At 46.3% G+C, this 20,615-nt stretch overlaps 1 protein-coding gene and 1 long non-coding RNA gene across 17 annotated transcripts in view; one reads left to right on the top strand and one right to left on the bottom strand.

Moving 5' to 3' along the window:
- Positions 1-16,073, bottom strand: part of LOC134731733 (uncharacterized) — a 29,807-nt gene extending 13,734 nt beyond the window's left edge. Inside the window, exon 1 of the long non-coding RNA XR_010114251.1 lies at positions 14,776-16,073. This is a non-coding gene — a long non-coding RNA (uncharacterized lncRNA). The remainder of the gene's footprint in view (positions 1-14,775) is intronic.
- TNRC6A (trinucleotide repeat containing adaptor 6A) overlaps positions 1-20,615 on the top strand; it is a 218,559-nt gene that overhangs the window by 58,325 nt on the left and 139,619 nt on the right. The gene's annotated exons all lie outside the window — the stretch shown is intronic.

Raw genomic sequence — 20,615 nt, 5'->3', positions numbered from 1 at the left:
TACCCTGCCTTTCCCGCCCCCTCTGAGAAGAGGTAATTATTCACCCTTAATTAAGGCCAGCCATGACCTTAGATGGGAAAGAACATGGAACATTTGATGTCATTGAATTACACAGTGAGAAAGTCATTCTTCCTTTGGTTGCTTTGCAGCACTTCTGATTAAAAAGGAAAAGGTTTCATTTTGTGCTAGTGTGCCTTTAACACCTCTCTGAGCCTTGCCAACCTCCCTTTTGAACAGAGTGAGCCTGAGTCTCTGAAAGTTCAACAGGAAAACGGTATTAGCTAGAATGTGACGACACACAATTAGTCTCGTTGTTTTTATTTTTATGGGGTTTTTTTTCATGGCAAGTGATGCTAATTTCACATTTTCCACAGTGCGATCCAGATTTCTTCAAACCACATTTATTTGACCAATGAAAGGGGGATCAATTTAAAGGGACATAAAGCCTTAAATAAATAACAATGTGAGTGGTACTCAGGACAAAAATAGAGAGGGGAAACTTGAGGGATGAGTTTGGGAAAATCCTGAAATAGATCAGCTATACAATCTCTTCTAATAAAAATCCTGGCCCGGCACTCACACTTATAATCCCAGCACTTTGGGAGACTGAGTTGGGTGGACTGCTTCAGCCCAGGAATTCGAGACCAGCCTGGGCAACATAGTCTCTACAAAAAATTTAAATATTAGCTGAGTGTGGCAGCGTGCCCCTGTAGTCCCAGCTACTCGGGAGGCTGAGGTGGGAGGATCACTTGAGCCCAGGAGGCAGAGGCTGCAGTGAGCTGAGATTGCAACACTGTACTCCAGCCTGGGCAACAGAGCAAGACTCTGTCTCAAAAAAAAAAAATCCTATAGCTCCCATAGGACTCCCTGGTTGTTTGTTGAGTCATGCCTTTGTTGGACACTAGATTCACAGTCTATGAGGGCAGTGACCGTGTCTTCTCAGCCTTTGCTTCCAGCTCTTTAGAAAACTGCTGGCAAATTCAAGCACTCCGGTACCATTCGTGGGAGAGGATTGAGTCGCCAGTGATTCATCATCCTGTCCTCAGCTGAATTGTGTAATCCCCATGGTGCTGGCAGGAGGAGGAATAACAGTACTTGTTTTAGTAGTAAGAGTAGTAATAGTAATAGTAGCACCAATAGTAATAGGAGTAGTTGTTATAGTAATAGTAGCAACCATTTACTGGGTTCATTATATGAGCCAAGTATTAGGCTTAATGCTCTATACATCCACCCATTTTGTTCTCATTATAACCCTATGAGGCAGCTACTTTTTGTTTTTTTTTTAGACAGAGTCTCACTCTGTCACCCAGGCTGGAGTGCAATGGCGTGATCTTGGCTCACTGCAACCTCTACCTCCCAGGCTTAAGCGATTCCCATGGCTTAGCCTCCCTAGTAGCTGAGACTACAGGTGCATGCCACCATGCCCAGCTAATTTTTGTATTTTAAGAGGGGATGGGGTTTCACCATGTTGCCCAGGCTGGTCTTGAACTCCTGAGCTCAAGCAATCCACCCACCTTGGCCTCCCAAAGTGCTGGGATTACAGGCGTGAGCCACCACACCCAGCCAGCTGTTCTTATTATCTCCATTTTACAGATGAGGACATTGAGGCTTAATGCGGGAAAATAATTTGCCCAAAGCCACTTAGCTGGGAAGTGGCAGAGCTGGGAGTCTAAGGTCAGTCTCACTCCGAGGTTGGTGCCCTTCAGGACCGCAGAGACAACTCTTCCCGCAAGGGTCTCCTAGATGCAATGCATTGCACCTTTCTGGAGGCTACGGGGCTACTGTTTCAGCAATTCATGTATAATTTAAGGGAATTCTGAAGCAGTCTGGATATTTAAATGATGTCTTAGTAATGTAAAAATCTGCTTCTCTTCAATCTATATTCTCTTCAAATTCAGTAGACTATCTGAGAACTCTCCTGTCTGTACTCCCTCTCCAAATACCCGCTTGGCCCCACCTGTGCCCTGCTCAGCCTCCGATCTCTCTCATTTCACTGAAGAAATGAGATTCGGATGGAAAAATACTGGTACAAGCTTGACCGAGCTTCTCTAACAGACACTGTGCATCACGCATCAGCTGCTGCTGTTGCTATGGTGACAGCCACAATTTCTCCCAGACAGCTTGGGTCTGAAGGGAGGGTGGACCCTTGGGGAACAAGTGGATCTCTCCAACCTGCCAGTCCCTCTCACCTTGCCCGTTTCTCTCGCCTCCCCCACTCCCGCCAGCCTCCACACTTCCTTAGATGATGCTGACAGGGGGTACCAGCACCCCCAGGCCATTGTAATTAGCATCTGGCCGTGATCCCAGTCTCCTGGCAGCACATTCTTCATCTTCCTCGCCAGCCAATCTCCTTCCCCCGGCAACCCTCCGACAGCACTGCAGCAGCTGCCGCACCGACAGCCTCCGCACCAAGGTCACCCACCACCAGCACCAGCAATGACGAAGCACCCGCCTGCTCCCTGGGTGGACATGACACACACCGTTAATGCCTCACTGTGTCTAAACCATTTGGGGTCAGAAAATTGTGATTCTAAAAAAAAGAGAGGTTGTCCTTAGGAAGATGGGTGAGGCTAAACTCCAGTTGCTGGAGGGGCTAAGAGATTCATATGGCTTAAGTTTCATCGCTTAAGTTCTCCAGGAGAGAGGGAACTGAGCAGGAGGGGCATAAGACATTCCAGAAGGGTGAGGAAAGAATGAGACAAGTTTGCGCATTGATGCGGCTTGGACTCTGGGGTGCTGAAGATGATGGTGGTGATGAGGTGGAGGGTGCTGGTTGGAATGATGGTGATGGCAATGGCTCATTTATTCAGCATCCATGATGTGCCAGACACTGCACTAGGCACTGTGCAGGCACTGCCTGCGAGTAGAATGTGGTACCCATGTGGTGGCTACTGTCACTGCACCCATTTCACAGATGGGGAAATTGAGCCTAGAAAACACCCCGAGGAAACAATCAGAGGAATCCAAAATGTGAGACGTTTCCATGACAACTAGCCCGGATGAACTCTTAAAAATATCAATGTCAGGCCAGGTGCAGTGGCTCACGCCTGTAATCCCAGCGCTTTGGGAGGCTGAGGCGGGAGGATCGCTTGAGCCAAGGAGTTCAAGACCAGCCTGGGCAACATAGTGAGACTCTGTCTTAATAAAATTAAAAAATAAAAATCAGTGTCATTTACAAAAGGGTAGAAATCTTTTCTAGAAAAAAAGAGTAAAGAGACAAAAACCAAATGCAATTTCTGATCCTACATTGGATCCTGACCAGAAAAATTAAAACAGTCATGAAAAGACATTTGAGGGACAGTTGGTGAAATTTTAATATGGACAGCATGTGAGATTGTGTTAGGAAATCATTTTTAATTTGCTTTAAGAGTGATTTGGGAGTTGTGTTTGTGTAGGAAAATGTTCTTTGTTTATTTTATTTTATTTTATTTATTTTTTGAGACGGAGTCTTGCTATGTCACCCAGGCTAGAGTGCAGTGGCGTGATCTCGGCTCACTGCAAGCTCCGCCTCCCGGGTTCACGCCATTCTGCTGCCTCAGCCTCCCCAGCTGCTGGGACTACAGGTGCATGCCGCCACGCCTGGCTATTTTTTTTTCTTTGTATTTTTAGTAGAGATGGGGTTTCACCGTGTTAGCCAGGATGGTCTCAATTTCCTGACCTCGTGATCCGCCCTCCTCGGCCTCCCAAAGTGCTGGGATTACAGGCATGAGCCACCGCGCCCAGCCCTTTGTTTATTTTTTATTTGTTTATTTTTTTTGAGACAGGGTCTCACTAAGTCGCCCAGGCTGGAGTGCAGTGGTGTGATCACGGCTCACTGCAACCTCAACCTCCTGGGCTCAGGCGATTCTCCCATCTCAGCCTCCTGAGTAGCTGGGACTACAGGCGTGTACCACCACACCTGGCTAATTTTTGCTATTTTTAGTGGAGATGGGAGACTTGCCATATAGCCGAAGCTGGTCTCCAACTCCTGGCTCAAGTGATCCTTCCACTTCAACCTCCCAAAGTGCTGGGTTTACAAGCATGATGAGCCACTGTGCCTGGCCTGTTCTTCTTAGATGATACAGGCTGAAGTATTTAGAGAAGTGTCATGATGCCTGTAACTTACTTGTAGATATACTTACATACATATACATGTATTTGCATATAAATACAGCAAAATATTAACAATTTTTGAACTTAGATAGTTCATCATTGTGTCATCAATAGTACTATTCTGGCTGGGCACAGTGGCTCATACCTGTAATCCCAGCACTTTGGGAGGCCAAGGCAGGAGGATTGCTTGAGCCCAGGAGTTCAAGATCAGCCTGGACAACATAGTGAGACCCCCATCTCTACAAAAAATATTTAAAAACTTAGCCAGGCGTGATAGCACACACCTGTAGTCCCAGCTACTCAGGAGGCAGATATGGAAGAATTGCTTGAGGCCAGGAGTTTGAGACCAGCCTGAGCAACAAAGCAAGACTCCCTCTCTACAAAAATTTTTTAAAAATTAAAAATAAAAATAAAAAAAGATAGTGCTATTCTTTCAACTTTTCTGCATGTGTACAAACTTTAATAATGAGAGTCCTGAGGGTAAGTAGAAAAGTAAGTAACTTGCCCAAGATTGAAGGTCACACAGCTATCAAATTTCGAAGTGAACTCAAATCTGGTCCACTGGGCTTCAAAGCTGTGTTCTGGAACTGTGTTCCACAGCCTTCCCAGAGAGAGGGCTTCACTCACCGAGGTACACCCATGGGTCCACTTTGCAAGGGGCCATGTCCCAGGCAAAGATAAAAAAGTAGATTCTGGCAGAGTGTGAGAATCCCACCAGCTCAAGCAGTGAAACAATCTTCCAACAACTCATTCAGGAAATTTATTTTATTTATTTACGTTTTTGAGACAGGGTCTCACTCTGTCACCCAGGCTGGAGTGCAGTGGTACAATCACGGCTCATTGCAGCCTCAACCTCCCTGGCTTAGGTAACCCTCCCACCTCAGCCTCCCAAGAAGGTGGGACTACAGGCACACGCCACTGTGCCCAGCTAATTTTTGTAATTTTTGTAGAGACAGAGTTTTGCCAGCCCAGGGCTGGTCTCGAACTCCCGGGCTCAAGCGAACTACCTGCTTCGGCCTCCCAGAATGCTGGGATTACAGGCATAAGCCACCATGTCCGGCCTCAAGAAATATTTTTGTGAGACAACCGTATAACGGGCACTAGCTGAAGTGATGCAGTTGTCAATGACAAAAGTCCTCGCCCTCGTGCAGCTTGGTGCATCCACGTCAGGTAACATTCTCAGAAGAGCTTGGCATCAGATACCATCCAAAACATTTCCATCATAGTTACAGCCGAGGAAAGGGAGCCGGGAACCACAGTCTTTAGTCTATGATCTTTTTTGTTTTTTCTTTTTTTGAGACAGGGTTTGGCTATGTCACCCAGGCTGGAGTATGGTGGTGTGATCATAGCTCACTGTAGCCTTGACCTCCTCCGCTCAAGTGATCCTCCAGCTCAGCCTCCTGAGTAGCTGGAACTACAGTCTTGTGCCACCACGCCAGCTATTTTTTTATTTCTAGTAGCAGCAAAGTCTCAATGTGTTGCCCAGGCTGGTCTCAGTTAAATTAAGTTTAAATTCAATAGAGAATCGCTTGAGCCCAGGAATTCAAAGCTACAGTGAGCTATGATCATGCCACGGCACTCCAGCCTGGGTGACAGAGCGAGATTCTGTCTCAAACTACATACATATATATATATATATATATAATAAAATAGTATGAAATGATTCAGGATGCCCTAAACAGTGAGTTACCAGTTTGCCAGGATGGCGTTAATAATCTGGAACTAATTGGAAAGAGACTTTGCAAGTTATAGAATCTGGACTTTAGGTGAAAGTGGGCCATCCTTTCCTCTCCATTGCAACAGAGTTCCACATAAAAGCAGGCAAACTCAATGTATTGTGACAGAAGCTGAGGCTCTGTAAAGTAATCCTTTTAAATATTATTTATTCTCTTACGACACTGCCCCCACCACACACACACACACACATCTTTGTCTAAGTCTGAACAATCATGTGAAGTAAACTTTTCTTAAAAGGATCACAAGAAAGATTATGGAAAGACTGCCAAAGTAACCATCTCTGTCAAGCCACCCAAATTCTCCACCCACCAAGCAGCGGCGGCTCACACCTGTAATCCCAGCACTTTGGGAGGCCAAGGCAGGAGGATCACTTGAGCCCAGGAGTTCAAGACTAGCTTGGGCAACATTGAGACCCCTGTCTCTACAAAAAAAAAATTTTTTTTTTTTTTTTTTTTTTTTTTTTTTTTTTTTTTGAGACGGAGTCTCGCTCTTTCACCCAGGCTGGAGTGCAGTGGCGCGATCTCGGCTCACTGCAAGCTCCGCCCCCCGGGTTCACGCCATTCTCCTGCCTCAGCCTCTCCGAGTAGCTGGGACTACAGGCAAAAAAATTTTTTTTAATTAGCCAGTTGCGGTGGCATGCGCCTGTAGTCCCAGCTACTCAGGAGGCTGAGGTGGGAGGATTGCTGGAGCCCAGGAGTTCAAGGTTGCAGTCAACTATGATGACACCACTGCACTCCAGCCTGAGTGACAGATCGAGACCCTGTCTCAAAAAATCAAAAACATTCTCCAACCAACGCCAATTTTATGTAATTTTATAATCCCAACGTGGGGGAAATAGTCAAAGAAACACAAACCGTGTTGTGGACAGACAGAACACATTGGAATAAATTGCAAGAGAAGTACAAAAAGATATTTTGCATGAAAAATGCTGTGATTCTTAGATGGTACATGCCTGAATTTCCTAAGATTTCAGGCTGCCAAAGGATACAGATGCAGTTTAGCTTTAAAAGAGGCTATCCAGACCAGGCACTGTGGCTCACACCTATAATCCCAGCACTTTGGGAGGCCGAGGCGAGTGGATCACCTGAGGTCAGGAGTTCGAGACCAGCCTGACCAACATGGTGAAACCCATCTCTACTATAAATACAAAAAATTAGCCAGGCATGGTGGTGCACAACTGTAATCCCAGCTACTCAGCAGGCTGAGACAGGAAAATTGCTTGGACCCAGGAGGCAGAGGTTGCAGTGAGGTGAGATCATGCCACTGCACTCCAGCCTGGGCGACAGAGTGAGACTCTCTCTCTCTCTCTATATATATATATATATATATATGTATGTATATACACATATATCTATACACACACACATATATATACACACACACACACACACACACACACAGACACACATATATATATATGGAGACTATACAGTATCTAAATGGGGACTCATTTTTGATATGGGAGTACTCACATAGGGTCTAGGAATTCGTACCACCTCATCCTTTGCATTCCTAGAGACCTTTGCTGCTCTGTCTGCTGGAAGTTACACAACCTCATCATCACAGAGTCCAGGATGTCCCACCCTTGGTTTTTCTTCCTACTCTTTTCCCACTTGTCCCAAGCAATCCTGTTTATCTTGCCTACTGGAACTATTCCCCACCAATGCATTAGGGCTAAATGGAAAAGGAAGGGCTGGCAGCCTCCCAGAGACTGAAATAACCTCAAGAATGGACATTTAATTCTGATAATGCCTCAGAATTCATACATGTGCCAATAAGATAAAAAGAATCAAAAATGATTTACACCCACTTATCTCCATTTGCTCACCTCTCAATCACTCCTCAACCTTCTCCCCTGCCCACTCCCTGCTTCTAAAATTGTTCTCATCAAGGTCACTGATGGCCTCCTTTTTGCACCGATGGAGACTTCTTGATTTCTTTCATTTTTTATTTTATTGTATTTATTTATTTAAGATGGAGTCTCTTGCTCTGTTGCCCAGGCTGGAGTGCAGTGGCATGCTCTTGGCTCACTGCAACCTCCACCACCCACATTCAAGCAATTCTTCTGCCTCAGCCTCTCAAGTAGCTGGGATTAAAGGCATGCACCGCCATGCCCAGCTAATTTTATTTTTAAGACAAGTTCTCACTCTTTCACCCAGGCTGGAGCGCAATGGCATGATTATGGCACATTGCAACCTCAACCTCCCAGGCTTAAGTGATCTTCCCACCTCAGCCTCCCGAGTAGCTGGGACTCAGGCACACGCCAACACACCTGGCTAATTTTTTATTTTTTGTAGAGACAAGGTCTTGCCATATTGCTCAGGCTGGTTTTGAACTCCTGGGCTCAAGCAATCCACCCCCGTCAGCCTCCCAAAGTGCTGGGATTATAGGCGTGAGCTACCACACCCGGCCAAGACTTCTTGATTTCTTGACTGCATTGGATCACTCTCCTTCCTTCCAATTCTCTTCTCTGCAGAGTCTATGACATCCCACTCCTATCTCTCTGAGTGCTCTTTCATCTTTTATTTTTACTTGTTCCTTTTACTTTCTGTTTTCTTTTCCCCGTGCCTTAGAAATTCCTATTCTTCAAGGTTCCTCTAGCCTTCTTTCCTCTCTGCTTTCACTGGTGTGGCTTTAAATATCACTGTGTGCCGCTAACTTTTTATTGTCTGTCGCCAATTCAGGCATCACTTCTGGGCTGATGTCTAGTTACCTCCTGAACGTCACCTGGTTGTCCTACAGACTCCTTAAATTCAACATGTCCAACCCTGGCCTTCTCATCCTTCCTTAAATCTATTCCCTGTCCAGTTTTCTTTTTCTTTTTTTTTTTTTTTCCTGACAGAGTCTCACTCTGTTGCCCAGGCTGGAGTGCAGTGGTGTAATCCCAGCTCACTGCAACCTCCACCTCCCATGTTCAAGTGATTCTCATGCCTCAGCCTCCTGAGTAGCTGGGTTTACAGGCACCTGCCACCACACCCAGCTAATTTTTGTATTTTTAATAGAGATGGGGTTTTGCCAGGTTGGCCAGGCTGGTCTAAAGCTCCTGATCTCAAGTGATCCGCCCACCTTGGCCTCCCAAAGTCCTGGGATTACAGATGTGAGCCACAGCGCCCGGCCCCATGTTCAGTTTTCTTTTGCTCATGGAAAGGCATCAGAATCTACCAGTTGCCCAAATTTGAAACATGGGAGTTCATCCCAAGCTCCTTCCATCAGCTCACTCACCGCCTGCAATCAGTCACAGACCATGTGAGTCTCCCTGTGAAATAGCGCGTGAATTACACAGCAACTGTCTTGTTTCCTATGTTCATGATCTCTCCGGTGGCCTTGTCTTGTCTCTGTTCTTCAGTAAACTCCATGAGGGTTTGAGCTTTGTCCGTCTTGTTCCCCCTTTTATCCTCAGTACCTAAAATAGTGCCGGGCGCAAAGTAGGTAGTCAGTACATATCTGTTGGATGAATGAATAGTTTATTACCTCCTCCCTTGAACTGTTTGTTTTCTCTGTTCCCTCCTTTCATATCCGTTGCCCGCGTGATTGCTGGATGATCTTTGCTTTGGTAGGTGTCCTGCAAGGTGGTGCCAGGGATTCTTGCCTTTTGATATTCATGCCCTTGTACAATCCCCTCCCCATGACATGAGTGTGGGCTGGATGTAGTGAAACACTTCTAATAAATAGAATATGGGGCTGGGCGCAGTGGCTCATGCCTGTAATCTTTGGGAGGGTGAGGTGGGTGGATTGCCTGAGCTCAGGAGTTCCAGACCAGCCTGGGCAACATGGCAAAACCCCATCTCTACTAAAAATACAAAAGATTAGCCAGGTGTGGTGGGGCACATCTGTAATCCCAGCTACTCTGGAGGCTGAGGCATGAGAATCACTTAAGCCCTGGAGGCAGAGGTTGCAGTGAGTTGAGATCGTGCCACTACACTCCAGCCTAGGCAATACAGTGAAATCCTGTCTCAAAAAAAAAAAAAATAGGCTATGGCAAAAGTGATGGAATGCCACTTCCAGTATTAGGTGATAAAAAGCTTCTGTCATGCATGTCTTTGCTTCCTTGTCCCTCTCTGAGAGAAGACAGCTATTATGCTGTGAGCTGTCCCATGGAAAGGCCCACCTGGCAAGGATCTGAAGAGAAATCTCCAGCCAACAGCCATCAGGGAGATCTGCTGATTACCAGTGCATGAGCTTAGAAGCAGATTCTCCCAGCCAGGCATGGTGGCGCATGCCTGTAGCCCCAGCTACTTGAGAGGCTGAGCTGAGAGGATCACTTGAGCCTGGGAGGTCAAAGCTGTAGTGAGCCAAGATTATACCACTGCACTTCAGCCTGGGTGACAGAGTGAGACTCTGCCTCAAAAAAGATTCTCCCAACTTGAGCCATCACATGAGACCATCCATAGTCCTGGCCAACACCTTGACTGCAACCTTGTGAGAGACTGTGAGATAATATTTGTTGTTTTAAGGTGCTGAATTCTGGGGAAAATTGTTATGCAGATATAGATAAATAATACATGACCCAAGGCTCCATTTCAAACTGCAAACTCTAAACCCTCTAATGACCTGAATTAACAGTGTATATACACACTAGTGGTTCAGAGAGACTAAGTCAATCTAAAAATACTAAAATGAAAAGACCTTTAAGACACTGAATTTTTTTTTTTTTTTTTTTTTTTGCGATGGCGTTTCACTCTTGTTGCCCAGGCTGGAGTGCAATGGCACAATCTCGGCTCACCGCAACCTCTGACTCCCAGGTTCAAGCAGTTCTCCTGCCTCAGCCTCCTGAGTAGCTGGGATTACAGGCATGTACCACCACGCCCGGCTAATTTTGTATTTTTAATAGAGACAGAGTTTCTCCATGTCGGTCAGGCTGGTCTCAAATTCCCAACCTCAGGTGATCCGCCCACCTTGGCCTCCCAAAGTGCTGGGATTACAGGCTGAGCCACCGCGCCCAGCCAAGACATTGAATTTTTTTTTTCTCGAGACAGGGTCTCTCTCTGTTGCCCAGGCTGGAATGTAGTGGCACAGTCTTGGCTTAATGTAGCCTCGACGTCCAGGGCTCAAGCGATCTTCCCACCTGAGCCTACCAAATAGCTGAGACTACAGGCACATACCACCATACCTGACTAATTTTTGTGTTTTGTTTTTTTTCAAAGACGGAGTCTTGCTCTGTCGCCCAGGCTGGAGTGCGGTGGCATGATCTCAGCTCACTGCAACCTATGCCTCCCGGGTTCTAGCCATTCTCCAGCCTCAGCCTCCCAAGTAGGTGGGACTACAGGCACAGGCTGCCACGCCTGCCTAATTTTTTGTATTTTAGTAGAGACAAGGTTTTACCACGTTGCCCAGGCTGGTCTTGAACTCCTGAGCTCAGGCAATCCACCCACCTCGGCCTCCCAAAGTGCTAAGATTACAGGCGTGAGCCACCGCACCCGGCAATTTTATTTTTTTTTACAGGCAATGTCTCACTATGTTGCCCAGGCTGGTCTTAAACTCCTGTACTCAAGCAATCCTCCCGCTTCAGCCTCCCAAAGTGCTGAGATTACAGGTGTGAGCCACTGCACCTGGCCCACTGGATCTTTAAACAAGATTCAGAACAATATTCACTGCAGGATATCATCCATGTAAAATAAAATACAACTTAACACATTACATGTCTTCTGTAGCTACACATAAATGTATATAAATGCATTTAAATAAATCTGGAGGTAAACATATCACCTGATAGCTAGTGATTTCCTGGGGGTGCTTAAGAAGGAATTCGCTTTTGTCCACAATTTTTAAAAATTTTATATGAAGAATATATTTGGCCAGGTGCAGTGGTTCTTGCCTGTTACCCCAGCACTTTGGGAGGCTGAAGGCGGGAGGATGACTTGAAGGCTGGGAATTCGAGACCAGCCTGGGCAACATAGCAAGACCCTGTCTTTATGTAGGAAAAAAAAAAAAGTACCTGGGCATGGTAGCACGTGCCTGTAGTCCTAGCTACTCTGGAGGCTGAGGAGGGAGGATTGCTTGAGTCTGGGAGGTCCAGGCTACAGTGAGCCATGATCACGCCACTGCACTCTAGCCTGGGTGACAGAGTCGGACACTGTCTCTTAAAAAAAAAAAAAATGGAGGCCGGGCGCAGTGGCTTACACCTGTAATCCCAACAATTTGGGAGGTCGAGGCAGGCAGATCACGAGGTCAGGAGTTCAAGACCAGCCTGGCCAACATAGTGAAACCCCGTCTCTACTAAAAATACAAAAATTAGCCAGGCATGGTGGTGTGCACCTGTAGTCCCAGCTACTCGGGAGGCTGAGGCAGGAGAATCACTTGAACCCGGAGGCAGAGGTTGTGGTGAGCCAATATCGTGCCACTGCACTCCAGCCTGGGCAACAGAGCGAGACTCCATCAAAAAAAAAAAAAAAAGGAAATATTATGTATTAGGAAGGGTTTTTTTGTTTTTCTTTGTTTGTTTGTTTGACAGGGTCTTGCTCTGTCACCCAGGCTGGACTGCAGTGGCACCATTTCAGCTCACTGCAACCTCTGCCTTCCATGCTCAAGCAATCCTCCTTAGCCTCCCGAGTAGCTGAGACTACAGGCGTGCACCACCACACTCGGCTAATTTAAAAAAAAAAAAAAAAATTTGTTTTTTTTTTGGAGAGACTAGGTCTCACTATATTGCCCAGGCTGCTCTCAAACTTCTGGGCTCAAACAGTCCTCCTGCCTCAGCCTCCCAAAGTGCTTAGACAGTAAAGCTTTTTGTAATAAAACCGAAATAACTCAGAACTATATCAAACAGAAAGTAAAAGTCCGTGTTAGCCCCATCTCTCCAATTAATAATTATTAACAATTTGTTTTATATTCTTCCATACCTTTTTTCTAAATCTAATAGGTAAAAAGGATCCTATTTTATTTCCTGTTTTTTAACCTGGTGTTTTTTGTTTGTTTGAGACAGAGTCTTGCTTTGTCGCCCAGGCTGGAGTGCAGTGGCATGATCTCGGCTCACTGCAGCCTACACCTCCTGGATTCAAGTGATTCTCCTGCCTCAGCCTCCTGGGTAGCTGGGATTACAGGCATGCGCCACCATGCCCAGCTAATTTTTGTATTTTTAGTAGTGACGGGGTTTCCCCATGTTGGCCAGGCTAGTCTCAATCTCCTGACCTCAAGTGATCCGCCTGCCTCAGCCTCCCAGAATGCTAGGATTACAGGCGTGAGCCATCGCACCTGACCTAACCTGTTTTCTTTCTATTAGTAATATATTGTGGACATATTTTCATAATCATTCATAGTGAGCTACTAATTTTTTCTGCCTAGTTGCATGTCACTCCATTGTATACATGTGTTGTAATTAGTCCAACTGCTAAAATATAAGCTCCATGAAAACAGGACTTTTTCGGATTTATTTGCTGCTCTATCCTTAGGGGCTAAAACAGTGCTTGATGCTTAGCAGGCACCCAACAAATGGGAATTAATTAATTAGTCAACTACTGATAGACAATCGGTTTGATTGTACCCCAGCACATTACTATTTTCACACTACCATAATTATTTCCTTGAGATAAATTCCTAAAGATGAAACTGCTGAGTCAAAAGGGATGCATATTTTAAAATGTTGCAACTTGTTGCCAAACTCCTCTGTATTTAGCTTGTACTATATTAGATTCCTACCCATCTGTCGATGAAAGCACCTCTGTTCCCCACGGCCTCGCCAGCATGAGTATCATTCATCTCTGATGTAAGTTGTGATAGGTAGTCAACTGTCTGTAAATGTTGTATAGGGGAATTGCTATTTTGTGAAACTGGGCAGAATGCACAGAGTCTACCAGATCTGCTCGAGAAATTAATGTAAACAAAGTGCATCAGTCAAGGGAAGGAAAGAGAAGACATGTTCAAATTAGGTCATCAAAGGAGGACTTGTTTGTTCGTGTGTTTGTTTTCGGGCAGGGTCTCGCTCTGTCGCTCAGGCTGGAGTGCGGTGGCGCAATCTCAGCTCACTGCAGCCTCAACCTCTCAAGGTCAAGCAATACTCTCACCTCAGCCTCCCAAGTAGCTGGGACTGCAGGTGTGCACCACCACACCCAGCTTTTTTTTTTTTTTTTTCGGTAAAAATGGGGTTTTGCCATATGGTCCAGGCTGGTCTCAAACTCCTGGACTCAAGCGGTCTGCCTGCCTCAGCCTCCCTAAGTGCTGGAATGACAGGCATGAGCTACCACATGCAGCTGAAGGAAGATTGAATAGAGGAACTCTACAAACGGAGGGCAGAAAACTGCAAGGATCCACGGGACTAATTAGGCTGGCTTCTCTTACCACCCCTATGCCTGAGAGGCCAAGGGGAAGAATGACCACTGTAACCTAGAGACTGAGAAGCCTATAGAGAGGGGGCCACCGAGGTGGGAAATGTGACTTTAAGGCAGCCAGCACCCAGAATGACCGCAGAGAAGTAGCCAGAGAATAAATGCCCCAAGCCCCGTCTCCTCCCTTCCTCAACCATCTTCTGGGGCTCCCTACTGGTCAAAACCAATGCGAAGCCAGAAGACAAGGGAGCCCATTGAACAGTGTATACACTCAGCCTCCCAAGACACAAGGCATACATCAAGTGTTTGATAAATGCATCATTGAATTTAACCCTCACAATAATCCTTCAAAATAGTTGTTGACATTCTAATGGAAAACTGAGGCTCAGAGAGGTTCATTAACTTGCCCAAGGTCACCAGCCGGTTTTGGAGGCTCCAATACCCTGGGCTCATATGTGCTATGAAGCTCGGAACTGAGAGCAAGGAGACCCCATGACGAGCACAAACCCTTATCAGATACTGGAAGCCCCCAACACAACTCTGGTGGCAGGAAAAGGCTCTCCTGCAGTTTTTTGGGGTTTTGGTGTTTTTTTGTTGTTGTTACTATTGTTGTTTTTGAGACAAGTTCTCTCTCTATCACTCACTGGAGTGCAGTGGCACAATCATAATTTACTTCAGCCTCAACCTCCTGGGCTCAAGCAATCCTCCCACCTCAGCCTCCCAAGTAGGTGGGATTACAGGCACACACCACCATGCCCAGCAATTTTTTAAATTATTTTGTACAGATGGAGTCTTGCTATGTTGCCCAGGTTGGTTTTGAACACCTGTGTTCAAGTGATCCTCCCACCTTGGCCTCTCAAAGTGCTTGGATTATAGGCATGAGCCACCATGCCCAGCCCCTATCCTGCAGTTTTTATGACATGTGAGATGGTAGCTCAGGCAAGGTTCAGCAGACAAAGCCACAGCTGTGTTCATCACCAACATCAGCCACCCTCTTCCCCATGGGAGGTGGTAGAGTGCCGTGCTAACAGCCCAGATTCTGGAGGTAAACTGCCCGAGTTCAAGTCCTATCTCTGCCACTGATTAGCTCTGCAACGTTGGGCAAGTTCCTTAGCTCTTCTCTCTGTCCTCAGTTTCCTCATATGTAAAGTAAGGACAACCATAGGCCTCAGGACTTAATGAGGTAAAACAAGGAGAGTGCCCTGCACCTAGTGAGCCCTAGCAGGTATAAAGGTATTATAGGCATCAACACTAACTCACTGTTGCTTCCCAGTCTCTCTTCCCCTTCAAAGGTACTAATGTATGAGCTCTGCACCCTAAAGCCAGGAGTGTCTTGTCCAAGCCTCAGTGAGCTTCTGTACAGAATAGTAGTAAATAGTTTAGTCTTTGTGAATCAAACATCTTTGTCACCACTATTCAACTCTGCCATTGTAGTGCAAAAGCACCCATCAACAATCCTTAATGAATGGGTGTGGCTGTATGTCAATAAAACTTTATTTATATGCCTGGGCACAATGGCTTATGCCTGTAATCCCAGCACTTTGGGAGTCTGAGGTGGGAGGATTGCTTGAGCCCAGGAGTTTGAGACCAGCCTGGGCAACACAATGAGACCTCAACTCTACAAAAAAAAAAATAAACAAGATTAGCTAGGTGTGGTGGTGGCGCGTGCGGTCCCAGCTACTTACGGGGCTGAGGCGGGAGGATCACTTGGCCCCCAGGAGGTAGATGCTGCAGTGAGCTGAGATTGAGCCAACGCATTCCAGCCTGGGCAACAGAGCGAGGCCCTGTCTTAAAACAAAAACATAACACAATTTTATTTATAGATGCTGAAATTTGAATTTTACCTAACTTTTACATGTCACAAAATAGTATTCTTCTTTGGATTCTTTTTCAGTGATTTAAAATGTAGAGCTGGGCACAGCAGCTCACACCTGTAATCCCAGTGCTTTGGGAAACCAAGATGGGAGGATCACTTGAGGCCAGGAGTGCAAGACCAGCCTGGGCAATATAGTGAGACCCCCATCTCTACAAAAAATTTAAAAATCGGCTGAGTGAAGTGACAGTTGTCTTTTGTCCTACTTACTCAGGAGGCTAAGGTGGGAAGATAACCAGAGCCCAAGAGTTCGAGGTTACAGTGAGCTGTGATCACATCACTGTACTCCAGCCTGGGCAACAGAGCAAGACCGTGTCTCTAATAAAAATGAAAACTAAAACCATTTTTAGTTCGAGGCCCACACAAAAGCAGCCGGTGTCAGGCAGGACGGACCCTCTAACAATGCACATGAAACTTCACTTTCTTCTAAACTCACTCTGAGTCAGGCCTGGGAGCCCTTTTAGAGATAAAAGCTACCCTGGTCCCTACAGAATCCAACTTCTGACACTTGCCTCCATGCTCCTGGGAACTTCAGCCCCTCTGGCCTTCTTGCAATTCTTCCAAGAGGCCAAATCCTTCCAAACTCAGGGCTTCCAGAGGGGCCTCTCTCTCTCTGAACTGGAAGCACCTGCCCATCCACAGGCTGTGTGATCCTGGAATTGTGTTTGTCTTCTTTTCTATGATACTTCCGGGGCCCGACACAGTGCTTAGCTTAGAGTAAGTGCTCAAAAAATGTGCAGGAAATTTAACCTCACAACAATCTTTCAAGGTAGTGGCGTATACACCAGTGGGGAAACTGAGGCTCAGAAAGACTAATTAACTTACCTAAGGTCATATTGTATTCTTTTTTGGCAGAAAGGGGAGAGACAAGGCCTTACTCTGTTGCCCAGGTTGGAGTGCAGTGGCACCATCTTGGCTCACTGCAACCTCCACCTCCCAGGCTCAAGTGGTCCTACCTCCTCAGCCTCCCAAGTAGCTGGGATTACAGGCACGCGCCACAATGCCTGGTAAATTTTGTTTATTTTTTGGTAGAGATAAAGTCTCACTTTGTTGCCCAAGCTGGTCTCAAACTCCTGGACTCAAGCGCTCTGCCTGCTTTGGCCTCCCAAAGTGCTGGGATTATGGGCGTGAACCACTGAGCCCAGACATATTGTATTATTCAGCACAATGATCTATTGCCCAAGTACTCTGAAAATGTCTTAAATTCTGGTGCCACTACCAACTATCTGGTGCCCTTGGGCGAGTCGCTCCATCTCTCTGTGCCTCAGTTTGCTCATCAGTAAAATGGGTATGATAGTAATAACTAGGTTTTCTCTGTTGAGTTGTCATGGGGATTAAATGAGTTCTAGATCCAAAATGTGTAGAAATGTGCCTGACACAACAGTTGTCTATTCAGTTCCCAGCTCTGAAGGAGACAGAGGTCACAGGTCTGGGCACAAAATGGATTCCTCCTTCAGCCCTGGGTTGGCATGACCCCTAGAACTCTTTGTGGGCTAGCATTGCCATTCAGCCCTTAGTGCTGAGGATGTCGAGGGGCCTTGGAGGAGAGCCCACTGGACATTTCTAGTGAAAACCAGGACCTCTTGGACCTGGCTTCGTGGGGGTTAAGTCCAACCAGAATGTGTTTATTTTCCCCTGTGTCTGGAAGGGCCTCTCTGGTCTCCATGGCAACGCGATTTCCTGTCCTGGTTTTCGCTTGGATGAGATACCTGCTGAATGCAGAGGCATCTGGGCAAAAGCCTGGGGTGGAGATGGGCTCTGGGGCAGTTCACTTTAACCACTTCCCCCACGCGAGCAGAGAGGCCGGCCTGGCCAGGGCCCATGTCACCAGAGCCTTTGTTCACCAAGTCCAGACATCCAATTTAGGATGACATCATGGAATCCAGCCTGGAATCCTTGTTACGCCCCATTTTCTTTCTTTCTTCCTTTCCAAGGGTTTTGTTTCTTCTTGAGGCTGCAGAAACAGAGGCTCACACACATCCCCAATTTCCTAAGACTATTTCTAAACCCTTCTCATCACATGCCATCCCCTGCGTCTGGGCGCTTCATAAATAATTATTTACACATTCTTTCTTTCATTTGTCAGTCATTTGATTCATTCAACAAACATTTGCATAGTAGATTAAGCGCCAAAATGATGTTGGAGCTGAAGAAGCAGAGAATAGATCAGGTCTTTTCTCTCAAAGAGCCTCTACTTGGTAAACGGAGACAGGCGTGTAGATAAGTACTACACAATAGGATCAGTGCCGTGACAGAGGCCTCTGCAGGGGTGGTATGGCATCACCATGGGAAGCCCAATCTCTGCTTTCTGCCTGCATTTGGATTCCCCTCCTAAACCCCCTGGCCTTAGGTAAATCTTACCCTGAGCCTCAGTATTCTCATCTGTAAAATGGGGATAACGATGGCACCTACTTTGATGGTTCCGAGTCTGCATTTGGAGTGGGACAGACATTCAGATTTCAGCTCTACCACTTACTAGCTCTGTGTCTTTGGGCAAGTTACTTATCCTCTCTGTTAAATGGGGACTGTCCTAGTGCCCACTTCACAGAGCTTTTTGAGGTTTAAATAAGTGAATGCATGCACTTAGAACAATGCTTTTAGACTTGCCTGTCTTAACTACCGCTAACTCATGGAACCCTGTGAGCCCATAGGAGGGAGATACTAGGTCTCCCTGGGGAATTAGGGGATGGGCCCTACCAGAGAAGGCAGCATCTAGATAATTAGCTACTTATATAATATCCATTCATTGTCTACATCTCCCCTACTTGAGTGATGTTAGAGATTATGTCTGCCTCCTTTCTCCATCTTATCTCCACCTCCTACTAAAGCCCAAGGAGGTGTAACTCAGTGGATGTGTGGATGATGAATGACTAAAGGATGAATTCCAGCCTCTTTATCATGGCACCTGAGGTCTTTTACAATTTGGGTAAGATCCTCTTAGTCTAATTTCTGGAAATTCTTCTTAGTCCTACCGCCTTGGGCTCTAATTGCAACAAACCTTAGTAAGCCATGCATGGCCAGGTGCAGTGGCTCATGCCTGTAATCCCAACACTTTGGGAGGCCAAAGCAGGAGGATCTCTTGAGTCCAGAAGTTCAACATCAGCCTGAGCAACATAATGAGACGCCCCTTCCCATCTCTACAAAAATATTTTTTAAATTAGCCAGGTGTCGTGATGTGCACCTGTAGTCCCAGCTAGTCTGGGGGCTGAGGCAGGAAGATCACTTGAGCCCTGAGGAATCCAGGCTGCAATGAGCTATAATCATATTACTACACTCCAGTCTGGGTGACAGAGCAAGAGAAGGAGAAGGAGAGGAAGAGGAAGAGGAAGAAGGACGAAGGAGAAGGAGAGGAAGAGGAAGAGGAAGAAGGAAGAAGGAGAAGGAGAAGGACTAGGAGAAGGAGAAGAATGAGAAGAAGAAGAAGAAGAAGAAGAAGAAGAAGAAGAAGAAGAAGAAGAAGAAGAAGAAGAAGAAGAAGAAGAAGAAGAAGAAGAGGAAGAGGAAGAAGAAGAAGAAGAAGAAGAAGAAGAAGAAGAAGAAGAAGAAGAAGAAGAAGAAGAAGAAGAAGAAGAAGAAGAAGAAGAAGCTTATTCCAACTTTCTTGGACATGCTTCTTTTCTTTCTTTTTTTTTTTTTTTGAGACGGAATCTCGCTCAGTCGCCCAGGCTGGAGTGCAGTGGTGCGATCTCACTGCAAGCTCCGCCTCCTGGGTTCACGCCATTCTCCTGCTTCAGCCTCCTGAGTAGCTGGGACTACAGGTGCCCGCCACCACGCCCAGCTAATTTTTTGTATTTTTAGTAGAGATGGGGTTTCACTATGTTAGCCAGGATGGTCTCGATTTCCTGACCTCGTGATCTGCCCATCTCAGCCTCCCAAAGTGCTGGGATTACAGGTCTGAGCCACTGTGCCCAGCCTGGACATGCCTCTTTTCTTAGCTAGTAGGTGAAACCCTACTCATTCTTGTATTCATATACTTGCATTGTTTCAAAGTAACAATTGTGATAATTGAAGGGATGGTGTACAGGCTTCTACAAGCTACACTGTGAATGAGATGGTGTCCTCTCACCAGGGCCCTTTCCACCTCCTCTCCACCCTTCTGGAGCCACTTGAGGCATTGACCCTCACCTCCAGGGAAGCAGGAAAAGTGTGGAGCCTGACAGATAAAAACCAATTCTATTTCATTCTCCGTGTCAGTGATTCATTCAGAAATCCAGGCCTAAGTCAATCAGGACATGGCATTTGCCTAGAGATAAAGACTGATTTTAAGACTGGGCAATGACCCAACTAAGTCCAGTGAGGTCCAGAGGAAAGTCAGACAAGGGGCTCATGATCCTTAAGAGGGAGCCTCAAGATGCACACATCTCTCCCCTTCTGGACATTGCTGAGTGTAGAAGCGAGGCCAGCACTGTAGCTGCTTTCTCTCTACGAGCCTAGGAATGAAATCTATACAGGAATGAACAAAGGGAAATGCACCCAGAGCCACTGGGTCAAATCAGACTTGAACTCTATTCAGAATCAGGACTTTATGGATACAGTGAATTTCCACATTGGTTAAGCCAGTTAGAGGTATGTTTTGGTTTTAAAAAAATTGCCACGGCCAGGCACAGTGGCTCATGCCTGTAACCCAGCATTTTGGGAGGCCAACGCAGGAG

This window comes from Symphalangus syndactylus, chromosome 11 (genome assembly GCF_028878055.3).
Source record: "Symphalangus syndactylus isolate Jambi chromosome 11, NHGRI_mSymSyn1-v2.1_pri, whole genome shotgun sequence".
NCBI lineage: Eukaryota > Metazoa > Chordata > Mammalia > Primates > Hylobatidae > Symphalangus > Symphalangus syndactylus.
Note: the sequence above shows the minus strand (reverse complement) of the source record. Positions and strands in the feature narration are given on the sequence as shown.